An 18,690-nucleotide genomic window follows, 5' to 3' on the forward strand; every position below is an offset into this window, starting at 1 on the left:
TCATAGTAGATTCTGTTCCACCTTAAACAGGAACAGGCTTGGAAGAGGATGTTGAATGTATCACATGATGTATATTTCCGTTGGTTGTACTATTGTAATGTAGTCTTGCTTTCACTTTGCTGATGGAGACAGACACGTTTGTCTTGCTTCCGAGATGCTTTAGAATAAAACGCTTGTAAATATGCAAGGACTTCTCTCTGAGTATTTCTTCCTTGCTGCTGTTGCTGCCAAACCACGCTAACGCTGGAGATGAGCTCTGCAGATAACGTGTCCAGACTCCAAGGAGCCTGGATCGTGTTACAGCTGGCTACCGGAGGGATAAGACGCTACCGGCAGAGGCTTACTGGGGGGCTTGGTGGCCCAGGTCTTCTGCGGTTTTGCCAACAGGCGCTATCTCTGGGCCCTGAGGGTGGAAAGCCTCCCTCCAGCTTTGCAACTGGAGATGCTCCTAGGAAATCCTCCTGCCAGCAGACCACAATGCATATTATTGAAGGACTTCTGGTTTGCTTCTGATCTGAATGGCCCCTTCCCGGAAAACATAATTTTCCTTCCCTCAAAACAAGCTCTATAATTCCATTTCTTTGCTGAAAAGGTCTCAGGTTCTGTCAGAAGAGGAGGAGTGGTGGCACAGCCCCCCTGAGAAGGAGGCAGCAACAGAGGAATGTGAGGAATTCATGCCGGGGGAAGACTGGTGGAGGCACTCCTCAGAAGAAGAGGAATCCGACAGAGAAAGATCAGGAGAAAGATCAGAGCTGGGAGAAGTTGGGTCAAGCAGGTCCCAGTCAGGGAGGGGATCAGCCAGCCCCCTCGCCCCGCCCCCCATTCACAGCTCGACATCGCAGAGCGGAGAAAAGAAGATTGCAATTAGAAACAGCTGCAGCTCGTAGAAAGCGTGGGAGTGAATCAGATACTTAAGGGGAGGTCAGATAACCATTATCTAGCATCTGCAACTGCCGTGCTGAAGGCATAGCTGAAACGCTCACCGTGTGTTTATTCCTGTATTCTGACTCCTGGCTAACCCTGACCTCGGCTTCCTGATTTCGGCCATTCTGACTCCTGGATAACCCTGACTGAACGGACTTCGGCTTTATCTGACCCTGACTGCTGGCTTTGACCTGGACTGTGTACTTCGGCTTTATCTGACCCTGACTGATGGCTTGACCTGGACTGCATACCTCGGCTTCATCTGGCCCTGACTGCTGCTCTTCAGCGCGCCAACTTGTCAGCGTCCTAACAGGTTCCATCCCCAGCAGCAGCATGGAAAAGACTCCCCATCTCTGAAAATACTCTTCCTTGGGGCATGAAAGTCGCACAGCTGGACACGCCCTCCTCTGGAGTAACCCCCCTACTGCCCTCATTTCAACTCTGGGGTGCAGACCAACGCAGAACTCGCACCAGGAGCCCCCGATGCAAGTCATGCGCATATCTTCTCCAGTGACCCCCCCAGTAAATAGGGATGTGTCCCCAAAAGGCAGCTCCGTCACATCTACTTCAAAAAGACTGGGTGAGGTGGGGGCTGCTCTAAGGCGAAGTGTTTCCAGGTCGGAGGGACCAGAGAGAGGAAGTTTTGGGAAGGGGAGGAGGGGCAACAGTGGACAACCTCCCCCTTTATATTGCTGAAAATGAAATTGGAGTGATATCAGCAAGGGAGGCGGAGGGCAATAGAGGACACAGAGATAAAGAGGCCAAGCGGGGGAAGCAGGAGAAGGGGTGGAGGGAAAGGGGCAGAGACTCCTGTTCCTGGGACCCCTCAACAGGGGCCCAGATCCATGCAACTCTACTGCAAAAGGGGGGGTGTCTGAGAAGATGAGAGAATGCAGTCACAAGCAGGGCCAGAATGGGTGAGTTTAGCCCCCTTTTCTTCAGAGTTTCAAGTCGATAGAGCAGCAGAACCAGGAAGTTCGCAGTCTGAGAATGAGGGGGGGAGACAACCTTGAGAGGGGTTGCTATGCAATCAGGAGGAAGGCAGTGTTTAGAGGACTCTTCTTTTAAGGAGGGGGGTAAAATGCAACGGAAAGGCAAGGGAGGGACAACCAGACATTGCCACCCTTCGTGGATGGCAGACTGAGCAACTCGTAGCCAAGAGTAGCTGGTGGAGTGCTGTTCTCTCTGTGTTAATCTATATATATATGTTCCCACTGCGTGCGTGGATGTCCCAACTTTTCACCGTAACCGCTGAACCGAATTGCATCAAATTAGGGCAAAGCGTACCTTGCCCATCAGGGAGGGATCTGGCATAATTTCCCCCCAAAAAACCCACACCTTTCACACCTAAAATAATGATTAAACACAAAAAAGTGGCACCCAGATTAGATGTCACCACCAGAAGCTCTGAAGACTCCAGCAGCATGCAATAGAAATGCAGATCGCACACTGCCGCTTCCAAAGCTGCGCCGCCAGATGACACCACAAAATTCCACAGCAACCAACTGAAAACAGTTCTTTTGCAGCAACAAGGCCCAGCTTTTTCAATAGGCTGCAGCATTGCCAAGCAGGGAAAACTGAGTAGGCCACACCATTCAGTAGGCCACAGGCAAAAACAATCAGAATAGGGCCTTTCACACTGGGCAGGGGACACAGGGATGAGGCACAACAAAGGGAGGGGGAAAACACATAGCCATGGGGGGAGGAGGACCCTGAGTCAGTCAAAACAGTGGGGGTGGGTTGGGACAGGGAAAACGGAGTAGGCCACAACATTGCCCAGTAGGCCACAGGCAAAACAAACAGAATATGGGCCTTTCACAGGGTGGGGGAATCACAGGGATGAGGCACAACAACGGGAGGGGGGGTTCACACGGATGAGGCACAACAAAAGGAGGGTGGGAACACAGCCATGGGGGGGAGGTACAGTAGGACCCTGAGTCAGCCAAAGCAGTGGGGGTGGGGACATTTACAGGAACATGCGTGGGTGGGGGAGTCTTATTTTTGAAACATACAGTAGGGGAGTCGGGGTTGGGACAGGGCAGGTGAGGGGACTCTAAAGGGAGACTCTGAAGGTCCATTTAACAGAAAAAGGTCCATTTAACACAAAAACCCACAGCAACGCATGGCTGGGCCAGCTAGTTGTAAATAAACATGTAAATCTACTGAATGCTCAGTAATTCTTATCAGAGCTTGCTTGCCTGCCTGAGATCGTAACACCATGTGGCAACCCCGAGGCTGCTGTCTCTAACCAACTGAACTATCCCTAGATCTGACAGCACGTACACGGGCCTCTCCTGTTGAACCATTAATGGGAAATACCGGACTTGACAATACAGTGGTACCTCGGGTTAAGAACTTAATTCGTTCTGGAAGTCCGTTTTTAACCTGAAACTGTTCTTAACCTGGGGTACCACTTTAGCTAATGGGGCCTCCCACCGCCACCGCCGCACGATTTCTGTTCTCATCCTGAAGTAAATATCTTAACCCGAGGTGGTATTTCTGGGTTAGCGGAGTCTGTAACCTGAAGTGCAGCCTTACTGCTCTAGCCGGGTTCTACGTTGCGCCCAGTAAGAAATGACAGGAAGCAGTCAATAAAGACTCTGAGGTTCTTCTCTGAAGGAGAAAGGCTTTATTTTGCATGCAAAGGCACTTGGTGAGCGAAGTCACAAAGCAAGTACAAAGAAAATGGTTTTCAAACTCAGTTCTTATACCTTTTCTCTTCCCTCCCTCCCTTGGAATTTCTTCTAAAACATAGGTGCAAAGGGAAGGGTCAAGGGGTAACATAAACAGGAATATAGGGGACCTTGGTGATCTACACATCCTCACCCAAACTTCATCTATACGTGTCGTCAATTACTGTCAAACTCATATCTCTGACTGGCACCGGTGCCCTTGAGTGTCAGGCTAGGATTCCTGTATCATTTCAAAGAGTTAGTTTGTATCTCTGGGTAAGTTCCGTGTCTCTGGCAGCTAATGCATCATTCCCTCTGATAAGAGGATCCTTGTCAGGGATGTTTACCTTCTACATTGCCAGGGATGTTTACATTTGACAAGGCTGCTCTGTCTTCCTGTCAGTTCTATGCAATGCCTCCCTCTCAAGGTTTTTACATCTTGGGGCCTCTGGCATAGCCGGGGAATAATAAGCCGGGACAATAAGCAAATGGGCAAAGGGTGACACAGGGTGCAAGGGGTGCTAGAAACAGTTTGGAATGTGAACCAGGCCCTGCTTTGGGATTCCTATATCAACCTATGCAAGGCATAATAAGCTGCGCTCAATTTAAATGGCCATCATCACCCCCTTCAAGTTATCTGCTTGTGAATGGGGGAGTATTTCAACAAGTGACTAGGTGAATAGAACAGGGCTGGGACTGTGGGAAACAGAACAGAGCAGAATATGATCACAAGCACCCCAACTAGAGGACATGGGGCACTGACTCTTATAGTTAAAGTAGGGGGTGGAGATTTCCATCGACAAGGTCTTGCTGAAGGCCAGCCATACATAGGCTGTGGATATAGCCTATCTTGATATCAGCAAGGCCTTTGACAAGGTGCCCCATGATATTCTTGTAAAGAAGCTGGTAAAATGCGGGCTAGACAATGCTACCATTCAGTGGATTTGTAACTGGCTGACTGACCGAACCCAAAGGGTGCTCATCAATGACTCCTTCTCATCCTAGAGAGTAGTGACTAGTGGGGTGCCACAGGGTTCTGTCTTGGGCCCAGTCTTATTCAACATCTTTATAAATGACTTGGATGATGGGCTTGAGGGCATCCTGAGCAAGTTTGCAGATGACACCAAATTGGGAGGGGTGGCTAATACCCCAGAGGACAGAATGACACTTCAGAATGACCTTAACAGATTAGACAATTGGGCCAAAGCAAACAAGATGAATTTTAACAAGGGGAAATGTAAAGTACTACACTTGGGCAAAAAGAAAGAAAGACACAAATACAGGATGGGAGACACCTGGCTTGAGAGCAGTACATGTGAAAAGGATCTAGGAGTCTTGGTAGACCACAAACTTGACATGAGTCAACAGTGTGATGCAGCAGCTAAAAAAGCCAATGCAATTCTGGGCTGCATCAATAGGAGTATAGCGTCTAGATCAAGGGAAGTAATAGTACCACTGTATTCTGCTCTGGTCAGACCTCACCTGGAGTACTGCGTCCAGTTCTGGGCACCACAGTTCAAGAAGGATACTGACAAGCTGGAACGTGTCCAGAGGAGGGCAACCAAAATGGTCAAAGGCCTGGAAACAATGCCTTATGAGGAACGGCTTAGGGAGCTGGGCATGTTTAGCCTGAAGAAGAGAAGGTTAAGGGGTGATATGATAGCCATGTTCAAATATATAAAAGGATGTCATATAGAGGAGGGTGAAAGGTTGTTTTCTGCTGCTCCAGAGAAGCGGACACGGAGCAATGGATTCAAACTACAAGAAATAAGATTCCACCTAAACATTAGGAAGAACTTCCTGACAGTAAGAGCTGTTCCACAGTGGAATTTGCTGCCAAGAAGTGTGGTGGAGTCTCCTTCTTTGGAGGTCTTTAAGCAGAGGCTTGACAGCCATATGTCAAGAATGCTTTGATAGTGTTTCCTGCTTGGCAGGGGGTTGGACTGGATGGCCCTTGTGGTCTCTTCCAACTCTATGATTCTATGATTCTGGGACCAGGATGGAATCGGTCCCCACCGTTTGTAACATGCAGCTGAGCTCACTTGCCAGAGCCACCTGGAGGGCTTGGCTCCACAGGCAACTAAGTGTAACCCACCGGCTCCCTGCTTGTGCCCGAGCTTGGCCTGCACTGCTTCCTCTGCCAGGGGTGGGGTTACTTCTGAAGTGCAAAGGGTGTGTGCCATGGCCTCTTCCTCCTTGTCCACCTCGTGAGAAAGAGGTGAAAACCAACACGTCGTGCTGTCCTGGGAGGTACCTCGTGGCTCTCCCACCCATTAGCTGCTGGGAAGAATAGTGAGTTAGAATCATAGAATCATAGAGTTGGAAGAGACCACAAGGGCCATCCAGTCCAACCCCCTGCCAAGCAGGAAACACCATCAAAGCATTCTTGACATATGCCTGTCAAGCCTCTGCTTAAAGACCTCCAAAGAAGGAGACTTTTATGGGTCCCTTTTAGATCCAGGAGAAGGACCTGGTGTGGCCAGTTTTCAGGGCTCTTTCCAGGAAAGGCTGAACCCATCATTCACAATTGCTGCCTGGTTTAAGGCATACCCACAATCTCCCACTCCCCAGGCCAAGTTAACTACCCTCCTTAGTTTCTCTCAGTATCCAAATACACAAAGGCCGGGTGGACATTGTTCTCTTAATGGTTTTGAGTCACACTCTAGAGTCAGGAAGGTGAGAATTAACACCTATGCAGTGCAGCGGTGAGGTAGGTATCTGACCACAGCTTCCCGGATTATGGCTGGCCTAGGCCCCTCTTCTGGTGGCCTTTTCTCTCTAAGCAAAGCAATGTTGGAATGTGTGAATCCACCACAGTAGTGATTTTATATGAATTTCTAAACCTTTCTACTGAATAAAAGGAGACTAAAAGGCGCTGTGGGTTAAACCAGAGAGCCTAGGGCTTGCTGATCAGAAGGTCGGTGGTTCGAATACTCACGACGGGATGGGTTCCCGTTGCTTGGTCCCTGCTCCTGCCAACCTACCAGTTTGAAAGCACCTCAAAGTGCAAGTAGATAAATAGGTACCGCTACGGCGGGAAGGTAAACGGTGTTTCCGTGTGTTGCTCTGGTTCGCCAGAAGCGGCATAGTCATGCTGGCCACATGACCTGGAAACTGTACACCAGCTCCCTTAGCCAATAACGCGAAATGAGCGCCGCAACCCCAGAGTCAGTCATGACTGGACCTAATGGCAGGGGTCCCTTTTGTTAGGATTCCGTTCCACCTTAAGAGGAACAGGCATGTAAACTGTTGCCATGTGTCGCATGATTGTACACTTCCGTTTTGTGCTTATTTTGTGCTTATGGTCAGGGGTCCCTTTACCTTTAAAACTCAACTGGTTACAAAATAGCAACCTTAGATACAATGCAGCAAGCATTGACGGCTGTAGTACCCCAGTGGCCATTGCTAGGGGGCGCTGTTTTGCAACTGCTTCTGATACCGTGCTTCTGATTGGTTGGGAAACCAGGTAGCTGTCAGAAATAACTGACAGCTTGCTGATTGGAGATTGCCAGCCCATGGAGAGGATGAGGTCCTGCAGGAAAAAAATCATTCCTGTTATAAATAAAAAAGATCATTGCATTTCAAACTTGCCATTGAACCAGCTGTCCTCCAAGCAGCTCCCATGTGAAATAAGCGGATATATCTAGATCTAGATCTATAATGGCAAGGGATAACACCTCAAGAGTGGAAGTTGGAAGTTGCAAGCTCTGAGATCAGGTCTTTGCAGAGCCTGCTCGTCCTATTTTTTACCATGAATGGCTGCTCTTTCGTAAGGGGATCCTACAACGTGTGATCCTTGACAAACTACTTTGGGCAGCATTAATGGTGGTTCTCTGTGGGTCGCCCAGTCAGCCTTATAATCAAAATAAATGCCTAGGCATTTAAACTATGTGGCGCTGTGGTTAAACCACTGAGCCTAGGGCTTGCTGATCAGAAGGTCGGCGGTTCGAATCCCTGTGGCGGGGTGAGCTCCCGTTGCTCGGTCCCAGCTCCTGCCAACCTAGCAGTTCGAAAGCACGTCAAAATGCAAGTAGATAAATAGGAACCGCTACAGCGGGAAGGTAGACGGCGTTTCCATGTGCTGCTCTGGTTTGCCAGAAGCGGCTTTGTCATGCTGGCCACATGACCCGGAAGCTATACGCCGGCTCCCTCGGCCAATAATGCGAGATGAGCGCGCAACCCCAGAGTCGGACACGACTGGACCTAATGGTCAGGGGTCCCTTTACCTTTACCTTTTAACTAGCTGAATGGTGTCTCCACTTACCACCCACTTTGGCAAGACCGACTCCCGAGTCATTTATATAGGGGTCTTTAGTATATAATGGGTCAGAGAAACGTTTAGGCAAGGGGTCTCAGTGTCAAATTCTAGCTCCCTCACAAACTCAAGATTGCCCTTGCCCACTCTTGCATTAAAATCACCTGCCATTAACAAGCCAATGGCGTGGAATTCCAGTTCTAATTCCTCAAGAAATAAAGTGAGTTGGTTCGAGTAGCCCAATAGGGCAAGGAGGAATAAATACATTAAGTACGATGAGGACTAAATCTTAAAAACCCAATAGAAATGCCTGGGTAATGTCATCCCATGTCTGGAGGGGACTCACTTTAAATTTAGTCTCCCTTGCACAAATAAAGGTTAATCACACTTTCTTTTTCTTTTCTTTTTTGACCTTCAGTGAAGTTTAATTATAGGCCTCCTTTGTTTCTACATTTGTTTTTTGTTTTTATAATATTTTTATTAGAATTTTTACAAAATTAACAACAATGTAGAATAAAAAAAAAGATAAGAAAAAAAGAAGAAAAAAGAATAAGTAAAAATAGAACAGGAATTCTTATATCACATCACATGGTATAATGGGACCTCCTCGGGGTCCCCTCCCTGTGGTTCTTTAACACATTTATACTTAGCAAATTCTAACTCATTTTAATCACCTTATATAATCTTATTTTCTTCCTCTCATATAACATAATCCTAAATTCCACAGTCTATTTACATCTTCATTTCTGTTCTAAAATGTTACTTTAGCATGTTTCTTTAAATACAGTTTTAAATATTTCCATTCTTCTTCCATCGCTTCCTCTCCCTGGTTGCGGATTCTTCCGGTCATCTCAGCTAATTCCATAAACTCCATCATCTTCATCTGCCAGTCATCGATCGTTGGTAATGTTTGTAGTTTCCAGTTCTAGGCAATCAAAAGTCTAGCCGCTGTCGTAGCATACATAAAAAAAGAAACATTCTTCTTTGGAATCTCCTTCCCGACGATGCCCACTAGAAATGTTTCTGGTTTCTTAACAAATGTGTTTTTCAACACTTTCTTGAGTTCATTATAAATCTTATTCCAGAGGTCACTCACTAGTGGACACGTCCACCACATGTGGTAAAAAGGAACCTTCTTCTTTTTTACATCTCCAGCATTTATTATCATGGTTATGGTAAATCTTTGCTAATTTTACTGGTGTAAGATACCATCTATACATCATCTTCATTAAATTTTCCTTTAGTAAACTACATGCAGTAAACTTAATATTCTCATGCCACAATTTTTCCCAATCCTCAATCATAATATTATGACCAACATCCTTTGCCCACAAAATCATAACATTTTTTGTTTGTTCATCTTTCGTATGCCACTCAAGCAACAGTTTATACATCCTGGAAAGTGTTTTTGTCTTAGGTTCTAGCAATTCTGTTTCCAACTTTGACTTTTCTGTCTGAAAACCAAGTAATCTATCCATTTTGAAAACTTCATTAATCTGATGGTATTGGAGCCAATCATCTAGTTTACATTTCAGCTCCTCATATGTCTTTAACTTAAATTGGTCTCCTTCTTCAATCAATAAATCTCTATATTTTGGCCAACTGGTTTCCATATTTAGTCTTTTACGGACCTTGGCTTCCAATGGTGAAATCCATTTAGGTGTTTTTCTTTCTAACAAATCTTTATACCTGGACCAAACATTATACAATGATTTTCTAATTATATGACTTTTGAAGCCTCTGTGGGTCTTTACTTTGTCATACCATAAATATGCATGCCAACCATAAACATTGTCATAGCCTTCTAAATCCAAAATATCTATATTTTCCAGCAAAAACCAATCTTTCATCCAGCAAAAGGCAGCAGCTTCATAATAAATTTTAAGATCAGGCAGGGAAAAGCCTCCTCTTTATTTGTCATCAGTCAGTATATTATATTTAATTCTTGGCTTTTTCCCTTGCCATATGAATTTCGATAACACCTTTTGCCATTCTTTAAAGCAATCCAACTTATCAATTATTGGCAAAGATTGAAACAAAAACAACATCTTTGGCAAAACATTCATTTTAACAGTAGCTATACGGCCCAACAAAGACAATTTCAAATTGGTCTAGGTTTCTAAGTCATTCTTAACTTCATTCCACAGTTTAACATAATTGTCCTTAAACAGATTCAAATTCTTTGACGTCATATTAACACCAAGGTATTTCACTTTCTTAACAAAAGATAAACCAGTTGCTTCTTGTAATTTTTCTCTTTCCTTACTATCCAAATTTTTATCTAATACTTTGGTTTTTTATTTATTCAATTTAAACCTGCTACCCTTCCGAATTCTTGAATTGTTTCCAGAGCCCGTTGGACACTGGACTCTGGATCTTGTAAAGTCAAAACAAGATCATCTGCAAAGGCTTTAAGCTTATATTGTTTCTTCCCTACAGTCACACCTTTTATTTCCTCATCCTTCCTGATCCTATCGAGTAAGACCTCCAGGACCGATATAAAAAGTAAGAGGGGAGAGGGGACACCCTTGTCTTGTGCCTTTTTCAATTCTAATTTCTTCTGAAACCATATTATTTACAATTATCTTAGCTTTTTGCTCGGAATAGATCGCATTTACTCCATTCAGAAAACTTTGGCCCATCTCCATTTTTTCTAAATTCCTTTTCAAGAACAGCCAAGAAATATTGTCGAAAGCCTTCTCTGCGTCGATAAACATCAAAATGGCCTTTTTATTTATTTTCTGCTCCAGCATCTCTAAGATGTCCACCACATTGTCCTTCATATGTCTTCCTGGCAAAAAGCCAGCTTGGTCGTGATGGATAAAATCTTTTAAAACCTTTTTCAATCTAGAAGCTAAAATATTGGCAAATATTTTATAGTCCACATTCAACAAGGAGATTGGGCGATAATTCTTAACTTGCGTTCTATCCGTATCCGGTTTAGGTATCAGTGTGATATACGCCTCTTTCCAAGACTCGGGGGCCTCTCCTCCTTTCAGAATTTCATTGCATAAGTCTTTCAATGGTTGGACTAGCCAGTCCTTCATTGTTCTATAGTATGTTGCAGTAAGTCCGTCTGGTCCTGGGGTTTTACCCAGTTGCATTTGTTGTATTGCTTGTTCAACTTCTTGTACTGAGATTTGTTGTGAAAGTAGGGATCTCTTTTCCTCCGGGATTTTCTGCAGTCCATGTTTGTCCAGAAATTGCTCCACTTCATCTTTATCTTGCCTTTCTTGTTTGTACAGTTGTTTAAAATATTTTTGAAAACATTTTCGAATCTCTGTCGGGTGCTCCAGATGTTTTTCTCCTTGCACAAGATTTGTGATGGTGTTCAACTTCTGCCTCTTTTTCAATTGCCATGCCAGTAGTTTTCCACATTTGTTTGCTGATTCAAACGATTTTTATTTCATCCATTTAATTTTTGATTCAATTTCTTGGTTCATCAGTTGAGAAAATTGAATTTGCAATGCCTTAATCTCTTTCTGCACCTGTAAATTATTAGGATTACATCTTAATTTCTTTTCCTTTTCTTTCATTTGATTTAAAATATCTTCTTTTCTTGCATTCTGTTCTTTTTTCCTAATTGCATTCTGTTGGATCAAAAATCCTCTCATCACAGCTTTACTGGCGTCCCAAACCACTTTTTTAGCAACTGTTGTCCTGGAATTTATGTCAAAATAGTCTTTTAGGTTTTTTTTTTTGCATTTTCCACTATTTTCTCATTTCTTAAAAGAGCATCGTTCATTCTCCATCTGAAAGTACCCTGTAGAGATATTTTTAAGTCCAATAGTACCGCATTGTGATCGGAGCAAGTTCTTGGGCATATTTCCACATTTCCACATTGTTTATCCTCGGTCCCAACTCTCTTGTAATCCAAATATAGTCAAGACGACTCCACGATTGTTTGGCATTTGAGAAAAAAGTTTGGTCTTTTTCCAGTGGGTTTTTCAATCTCCATGTGTCAATCAGATCAAAGTTCTCAGTCAATTCGAAGAAAGACTTTGGCAATCTTCCTTCATTACTACCTTTCTGTCTTTGTGATCTGTCCATTAATGTTGAGACCACTCCATTCAAGTCTCCCAACAAACATAGTTTACAATCCAAATAATCCAAGAGTTTTTCGTGTAGCTTTTAAAATAAGTCTGATTTTCCTTCATTTCGTGCATAGATTCCCAGAATTAAGATTTTTTTCACCTTGCGATGTTATTTCAACTGCAACATATCTTCCCTCTTCTTCTTTAAATATTAATTTAGGGCTTAGTTTCTCCTTTACATAAATCACCACTCCTCGCTTCTTAACTTCATCTGAAGAGATAAATTCTTCTCCCAATTTTTTGTTTTGTAGAATTTTTCGATGCGCTCTTGTGACATGTGTTTCTTGTAGACATATTATGTCCAGTCTTTGTTTTGCTAAAATATGGTAAACCTGGTTCCTTTTCCGTTTTGAGTTCAGTCCATTCGAGTTCCACGACAGAATCCTCAATGACATCTTATCTTGCAGCAGTTGCACCTTCTCCCAAGTCAGAATCGGAGTCTAGCTCAATTGGGTCGTTCAGTAATCCTGGAGTTGAAGTTAGAAGTCCTGGTCCTAGTAGTTCTCTCTCGTATTTCTGAAGAAATTCTTTATTTTGGTCCACCATCTTAATCTTAAACTTCTTCTGTCGAAATTGGAAGTTCAAGCCCTCCGGAAAATCCCACTTGAAGTTGATTCCTTTCCTTTTTAAAATGGTTGCCAAATCAGAATATTGGGTTCTCAGGTCCAGAAAGAATTTTGGTAAATCTTTAAAAAGGATGATCTGTGTTTCTTGAACCTTCAGGGTTTTTTGATAATGTAAATCGAGGATTCTATCTCTTTGTTCTTTGGTTTGGAAAGATATCATACAGTCACTCACAAAATTTTTGTCTTTTTTCGATCTTGCTCCAAACCTGAATGCTTTAATAATCTGTAGTTCCAATTCTTCCTTCGATAGATCCCAAGTTTTCGCAAATTCTTCAATTATCGTGGCTTTCAGGTCACCCTTTTCTATAGGAGGAAATGCTCTGATCCCGAGATTCACCTCTCTCTGTTTCATCTGAACAAAGGCAAGAGAAACCTGTGTCTGATAGGCTTGTCTCCAAGTCCAGGACCTTCCCTTCCTCCAGTTGTGTAACTCTTTGTTCAACTCCAGTTACTTGAATTTTAACTTGAGAAATATCTTTAGAGATAGCTCCCAATTCTTCCCTCAATTGCTTTAATTCTTGTGTGGTGCGCTGCTGTTCTTGAATATTACGTTCTAACCCCTCCTTCAATGCTGGTAGTGTTCCTAAAGCACTTAACACTTGTTCCTCAAATGAAGAAGAAAGGGAAGACTTTTTCTTTGTCTTGCCAGTAGAGGTCTCTGTTCCTGACATATTTTCAACTCAATAATAAGCAAAAGACTGTCTCTCAGTCAGCAAGCCAGATGTCTTTTTATCAGCACCAGAAAGGAATACTCAGACAGTCTTTCTATTGTCAAGCCAGGCTTTCAAGGTCAGTGTTATCTACAGGCTCCCAGGATAAGCCAGCTGCACACAGTCACAACAAGCTGGTCTATGCTCCATAGTTGGAGCAGTTTTTTTCCACAGAAAAATCAATGTACCCTTAAGCTTCTTAAGTATTTTGAGGGTAAAAAGTTGTAAGTTCCAGTTAATTCAGCTTTTATTCCTTTAGCGGAAGGCTGCAGGCAGATCAAAGCCTGTCAAAGGGTAAACAGAAGTTCATAGGCAAATTTCTTCTATGACGTCACAATGAGTGTCTGGCTGAGATGAGCGGAGCCCCGCTCCCAGGCTTGGGGGAAGCGATTTTTCTAAACGTTTTAAAAGTTCAATTCCGCAGGGTTATTTCAGAGCCCTGCTCTCTCTGGTTAGTTAAAAAGTGTCCAAGAAAAGAAGGATACAAAGTCTCTATAAACAGTTCACTGCGGAGGCTGATTTTTGCTTTCAATTCTGCCGCGGGGGGGGGGGGGGGAGCCCGACCTCCATGTTTGAGAGCTCTCCCGATGGCCAAATTAATTCTAATTTTAAAGCTTTGGTTCAGTACTCACAGTAGCCAAGGTGGTTTCAAATTATCAGTGGTTTTTTGAAGAAAGTTGATCGCTGTTCTGCCGCCAGTCCACGGAGCTGCTCCTTTGAAGGGAAGCGGTTTGCTTGCCATGTCCGCGCCTCCACCTTGCCCGCTCTTGCGCCCTTATTAGAGCTCTTTGGGGGGAAAGGAGGTCTGTTAAGGACAATTGCCAAGTCTTCAAGGCTTCAGGTCGCTCTACCTGAAGTTTTGGGGGGCTGCGCGCTCTGAAGACCCCCCCCCAGGACCCTTCAAAGGACCGGGAGAATAATCCCCCGCTGCCGCCGGCGCTCGCGATCAACCCGGAAGTCTGGTTAATCCCACTTTCTAACGGGCCCTTGATGTTCTATTTGTGGGCTAAAAGGGAATATGATTTTTATCCCTCCAAACAGATTTCATAATGAACCCACCTTTCTTCTAATAATATGATATCAAAAGACTCGATAACACCTATTATTATTATTATTATTATTATTATTATTATTATTATTACGGTATTACTAGCTGGCCCTGGCACGCGTTGCTGTGCCTCAGTTTGTTAAATGGAGGGTCAGAGTCCCCCTTCAGACTCCCCTGACCGTCAGAGTCCCCCTGTTTTTTTGTGTTATGTTTAGATAGGGGTATCCCTGTGTCTCCCCCCCACTCTGTATTGACCCATTAGGTATTCCCTGACTCCTATTCTGGTCCCACCCCCACCCCAGGCAGGGAAGGGTTGACCTATCCATGTCTCGTATTCGGTCCCCCCACTACATCCAGGGACGGCCTTACCTATCCCTGACCCCTATGTGGGCTCCCCATCGATTGAGGGTAATATGGAGGGGGTGGGGTGGGGGTTTGGTGGGTGGTGTTGTCAAGTGAGGGTAATATGGAGGTGGTATGGGGAGTCGAGGTGGGATTTCTGTGTGTGTTGGGGTGTGGGGGTGGATTGGGGAAGGTGGAATGGTAGGAAGTTCTAGAGGGTGGGTGGTGTTGTAGATTGAGGGTAACATGGAGGCGATCTGGGTTTATGAGGTGGGAGTTCTGTGGCAGGGGTAGTGGGGTAAGGTGGAATGTTAGGAAGTTATTGAGGGTGGGTGTTGTTATAGACGCATTGTAATATTGAGATGGTCAGGCGTCCCGAGGTGTGAGTTACGTGTGTGTGGTGGATTTGAGGGGTAATGGGGAAGGTGGAATTTTAATAAATTTTTGAGGGTGGGCGGTGTTGTAGATGGAGGGGAAGATGGAGGCGGTCAGGTTTTATGAGGTACAAGTTATGTGTGGGGCGGGTGTCGGGTGGGGTAGTGGGGTAAGGTGGCATGGTAAGAAGTTATTGAAGGTGGGTTGTGTTGTAGAGTGAGGGCAATATGGAGGTGGTCAGGGGTCCCGAGGTTGGAGTTATGTAGGGGGGTAGGGGTTAGGAGGGGGGTGTTGTAGTGAGGGTAATATGGAGGGGGTGGTGTGGGTTTGGTGGGTGGTGTTGTAGACTGAGGGTAATATGTAGGTGGTTAGGGGTCCCGAGGTGGGAGTTATGTTTGGTGAGGATGGGGGTTATGGTGTATGGAGTTTGCGGTGGATGGCGGGGCGGTTGGATCTCCTGGGAGCCCTTATTTTTGTGACTGCGTGGTCTCCCAGGCGGGATGCCTCCTGGGGTGGGTGGATCTCTGTGGAGGGCGGCAGCTGCTGGGCGAGCGGCCTGGGTCGAGGCGGCCTGGATTTTGGTTGAGTGGTGTCCGGAAAGGTATGGATCCGACATTTCCGGGAGGGTGGATCGAGGGGTGGGATTGATAGGGGTGGTTTTGGTTGTATTGGGGGGTGGGTTTGATTTCGGTGAGGTGGGTGGAGGGGGGGGAGTTGGATCTCCGGGGCTGGCTGGATCGCGGGGTGGATTTTCTTGGGGTGGGTTTGCTTGGATCGTGGGATGGGTTTGATTTCGGTGTGGTGGGTGGTGTGGGGATTGGGGGCTGGCGTCAGGATTCGGGGTTGTGGGGCAGCATGGTAGGGTTTGAGGGAGAGGGCTTACTCGAGAGGAGGGGAATGTGAATGGGGGTGGTGTGGTAGGGTCTGAGGGAGAGGGCTTGCTCGCGAGGAGGCAATTGTGGACGGTGTTGTTGGCGAGGAGGCAAGTCCGATAACGTCTTCCAAACCTCTGGGATGGCTGGTCCTGGCCTACCCAGAGGGTTCAAATAGATCTCTGTGATTGGTGTATCTCGTGGCAGAGGCGGGGTTTGTGGGTGTGAGCTAGTCTCCATGGGGAGGGAGGAGGTGGAGGAGGAGCAGCAGCTGTGGGAATAATGCTACTGGAGGGCACTGTTTTAGTTTGTGTAAAAACAGGGTTTGACCTGTGCAGGTATGAGATGTGAGCAATCCAAGGTTATACAAACACTCGGGTAGTGGCATGGACCGTTGTGTCCAAATTCCAGCACAATCGATCAAGCGGTTTCGGAAAAAAGTGGAACCCACAATTTGACCTTTTCTACATATATATATATATATATATATATAGACTAGCTGGCCCTGCACGCGTTGCTGTGTGTTAGTCTGTCAAATGGAGGGTAATCGCCCCCCTTCAATTTCCCCTGAGCCTCAGAGTCCCCCTGTTTTACAGGATCTCATGGCAGAGGCGGGGTTTGTGGGTGTGGCGCGTTGTTGTGACTAATCCCTGTGACTGCCCCCACCGTGTCCCGATCCATGATCTATTCTGTTTGTGTCCCCTCCCTCTCCATGAATGGCGTATCTCATGACGTTTTGAAGGATGGTATTTATTTTTGTCTTGTGGTTATTTGGTGGGGGATTTGGGGGGTAGTGGTGAAGGTGGGATGTAAGAAGTTGGTGAGGGTGGGTTGGTTTGTGAATAGTGGGAAGTATGTTGGATCATAGGTGGACAGTCCTTTGTGGAATGGAAGAGATGTAGGGGTGTGAGGAAGGCGTTGATCTGTGGTGTTGGTCTGGTTTAGATTTTTTAGAGTGTGTTGGCTGGGCTATCAGTGGGGAGAAAGTTATTGAGGGTGGGTGGTATTGTTGAGACAGGGTAATATGGAGGTGGTGGGGAGTTAGAGGTTTTTTTTGGGGGGGGTATTACCTGGACACTTCTGTGGAATGTAAGTCTGGGATGTGGTCTGTCTCCCTGGGCAGTCTGGATGGAGGGGTGGGGTGGATCTGTGACCCAGGCTGTCTCCGTATTATTATTATTATTACTATTAGACAGTTATCTATGGTATAGTAGATGTTGCCCTTGGCCCTTTGGCTATTCGAAGCGGTCAAGAATCAAAATTTTTTGCTACAGCACTGGAGACTGCCTCCCCAGCCTGACCCTTCCAGGGAAGGGGAAGGCAGTATAGATATACAACAGGGGTTTGAGGGAGGTTTCAACTCAGAGGCAGGTGAGGGGGGAAATGGGAACTCATGGGGGAGCCAGAGCAACACCTGGCTGACACATTGTTCCTAGAAAGCGTCCCTGATACACCATCTTCCGGCGAGCCTTGAAAGTAGGAGAGCAGAGAGCTCAAAGACAGAGGGCACGTAGTAGCATCTGTAGAAGTAGCAAATGAGGAAGTGAGAGAGATGGGGGTGGAGACAACGCCATTCTCCAAGAGGCTGGGTTCTATAGCCCCTCTCTGTAAATACTGAATTTTTAAAAAGCGCAGTAGGAAATCTTCCCTTGTCTTTATACTTTCCTGGGCAACAGCCGGGTGTCGCTGACAACATCCGGACGTAATGTTACCAACACTGCTTCCAAAGCACCACCACCAGTCTCACACTAGTCTGTTGATGTACACTAAAGTGTGAACTCTGACTGAAGCTCGTTCCACACTCCCGTGAGTCTCCTTGTAGATTTTGTGTAGTTCTTCTGGAATTGGTACCAGCTCATGAGAAGTTGTCCACATGAGCTGGAAAGCTATCTGGCTCTGAAAGTGGAGTTGCGCACCACATGCCATAGTCAAACTCAGCTGGACTTAACCATCCAGGGTCCTTTACCTTTTACCTATATATAAACCCTGAATGTATTCCACATCATCCTCACCTTCGATCAACCATGCAGTGGAAATAAGAGCTAAAACCGGAAGCCTGAGAGAGGGGAGCCTCTCCTCTCCCAGGTGGTCCAATGGTTTGATTTGGTATGATGCAGCGCCCTGCGTCTCTGAGGCAACAGCTGACCTGAACCATGTAGGGAGTGGGGGAAGTGGACCCCCCTTTTCAGGGATCCCTCTGTCGAAGAACTTGGAGGAGTAGCAGATTCTTCGCCAGGAGGGAGAAGCCAGGGCAGCCCCTCCGCACATTCCCCAGCCAGCGCCCAGGATGGAGAGGACTGTCCAAAAGGCCATGTCTCTCTCTCTCTCTCTGTCTGTCTGTCTCCCCGCTGTCAATGTCCTGCTGGGCTTCCCTCCCCTCACGTTGCTTCCATTCCTCCCTCAGTCCCCCAACTTCCTCCTCCATCCGCCCCCGAGCGCAAGAGGAGCAGGGATGGGAGGGGGGGGGGTCTCTATCCAGGCCTCTCTCGCTCGCATCCTTTAACCCTTCCACGAACCCTCTTTCTCTCCCCCACCGAAATATACGAAAGGCGCACTCGCCGGAAGCCCGGAGCGCCCCACGGATTCCTGCAGAGGGATCCGTCGCGAGGGGAGCCAGACCTGCCTGTGTTCGCCTGGGCTGGGCTGTTAGAACTGGCGCCGCTACCTGACCTGCATTGCAGGATCTTGGTGCGAGTCAGGAGGGGGTCTCACCTTCATAGCGGGAGCCGAATGAGGGGTACATCTGCCACTGAGCAGTGCCCCTCCCCCCTC

This window comes from Zootoca vivipara, chromosome 2, assembly GCF_965207765.1.
Source record: "Zootoca vivipara chromosome 2, rZooViv2.hap1.1, whole genome shotgun sequence".
In the NCBI taxonomy this organism is placed as follows: Eukaryota; Metazoa; Chordata; class Lepidosauria; order Squamata; family Lacertidae; genus Zootoca; species Zootoca vivipara.